The following is a 2,268-nucleotide window of genomic DNA, read 5'->3' as shown; positions in this document are numbered from 1 at the left end:
TGTTCATTGTTACTGTTTGTCCTCCCTTCAAAACTCTTTTTTTGCTTAACAATTCCTTTAAATACTTGATGTGTGTGGGCATTTGATGAAGAATCTCAAGAAAGGGAATATTGACATGAAGAGAGTTAAATGTCTCTAGAAACCTTGAGTAGGTTTTCCTTTTTTCACCTCCTCCTAACCTCTCAGGAAATGGTGCTTTTGGTTGGTATATTTCCATCATGCCTTTTTGTAGTTCCTTGGCTTGCTCAGTTCCACCTTCTTGCTTAACTTCTTCCACACCTTCCTTCAAGATTTCTGGTTCCTGCTCTGAGGGCCTGATTCCTTCTTCTTCTGAGACTTCCTTCATTATGGTGATGGCTTTGCACTCTTCCCATCTTACTCTCTTTTGTTCCCCTTTAGGATTCTTTTCTGTGTCACTAGGGAACACTGCAGTTGATTTGGGTGCCTGTTGAGATAGCTCTCCTACTTGAGATTCCATCCTTTTGAGTTTTTCACCATGGTTTCTTAAGGTAGTTCTCACATCATCCCTGAAGCTCTTCAGTTCAATGATGTCTTGACTCATGGTTGCCATAATTCCTTCTATTCGGTTTAATTGATCTTGAAATTGTTGGTTCGGATTAGGTTGGGTATGTTGATTATCTTGGCCATGATATGATGATTGGGGGTAAGTGTTTTGTGTGGCTTGGTATGATCTTTGGTTGGAGTTTTGGTATGTGGAATTGTTTTGTTGGTTGTGGTTGTAAGGTTTGTGGTTTTGTGGTTGGGTTTGTTGGTTTCCCCACCCAAAGTTTGGGTGGTTTCTCCAGCCTGGGTTGTAAGTGTTGGAATGTGGATCATATGATTGCCTTTGTTGGTTTCCCACATAGTTAGCCTCATCCCAATCACCTCCTTCAATGCCTACTTCCTCTTGATCTTGTGTGTGTATTGCAGCCACTTGCTTTGTTTCTAATTGCCTGGTAAGCTCTGCTAGTTGCTTGGCAAACACCTTGTTTTGGGCTAGAATTGTATCAACATGGTTCAGCTCCATGACTCCCTTAGTGTTGTGTCTTTCTGATGCATAGTAGTACTCATTCTCAGCCACTGTCTCGATCACTTCAATGGCTTCTTCCACAGTCTTTTTCCTGTTCAATGAACCTCCTGATGAATGGTCTACAGCCTTCCTTGATTCATAAGAGAGCCCATCATAGAAGATGTGCAGTTGCACCCAATCATGGAACATGTTTGGTGGGCATTTCCTTGTCAAGTCCTTGAATCTCTCCCATGCCTCGTAGAGAGTTTCACCATCTTGTTGTCTAAAAGTCTGAACCTCAGATCGAAGCCTATTGACCTTTTGTGGGGGGTAGAAACGTGCCAGAAACTTGCTTTCCACCTCATCCCATGTTGTTAGACTCCCCCTTGGGAATGATTCCAGCCACTTAGCTGCTTTGTCCCTAAGTGAAAATGGGAACAAAAGCAGTTTATAGGCATCTTCCTGGACTCCATTGGACTTCACAGTGTCACAAATTCTCAGGAATTTTGTGAGATGTTGGTTTGGGTCTTCATTAGCACTTCCTCCAAAGGAACAATGATTTTCCACAAGTGATATTAGCTGTGGCTTGAGCTCAAAATTGTTGGCCTGAATGGGTGGTTTCTGGATGCTACTACCACAATTCCCAGAGGTTGGGTTTATGTATGAACTAAGAACCCTCCTCTCAGGGATGGCATCGTTTCCATCAGCTCTCTCATGGTTGTGAACTTCTCTATCCATGTTGAGATCTAAAGCTTCCTCAAAATTGTCCTCAGATTCTCCTTCAGATTCCTCTTCTCCCACTACTCTCTTCCCTCTTGCTTCCCTTCTAAGTCTATGAAGGGTCCTCTCTGGTTCGGTATATGGAGGAGTTGATGTCTCTCCTCTCCTACCTGTCATACAAGAACACAGCTCAAACACAAACAAGTGAAATACTCTTGGTTAATGGAAGAGTATGGTTAGCTCAATTGAGGAATTAATTCAAACAGTTAGTGAGTCAGTGAGTTAGTTGCATGAGTTTAAAGGCATAAAGAAGGAAAGCATGTAACCAAGTGCAGAAATTAAAATTCAACAAGTATCTTGAACAGAATTAACAAAGCAAGAGAAAATTGCTCAATCTAGTTAGCTTCCAATTTGAGAATTGTCAATCGAAAACCAATCCCCGGCAACGGCGCCATAAACTTGATGCACATAAACTTGTTATGCTACGATTTAGGAAATTGCACGATCGGCAAAATTCCTTCCGGCAAGTGCACCGGTTA

The 2,268-nt window shown here is 42.1% G+C and overlaps 1 non-coding gene across 1 annotated transcript; it reads left to right on the top strand.

Moving 5' to 3' along the window:
- Nucleotides 1-1,217: 1,217 nt before the first annotated feature.
- LOC112788409 (small nucleolar RNA R71) lies at nt 1,218-1,321 on the top strand. The gene has a single exon (XR_003195774.1). It is a non-coding gene; the product is annotated as a small nucleolar RNA R71 (small nucleolar RNA).
- Nucleotides 1,322-2,268: the final 947 nt, after the last annotated feature.

Source organism: Arachis hypogaea, chromosome 20 (assembly GCF_003086295.3).
Source record: "Arachis hypogaea cultivar Tifrunner chromosome 20, arahy.Tifrunner.gnm2.J5K5, whole genome shotgun sequence".
Lineage (NCBI taxonomy): Eukaryota > Viridiplantae > Streptophyta > Magnoliopsida > Fabales > Fabaceae > Arachis > Arachis hypogaea.
Note: the sequence above shows the minus strand (reverse complement) of the source record. Positions and strands in the feature narration are given on the sequence as shown.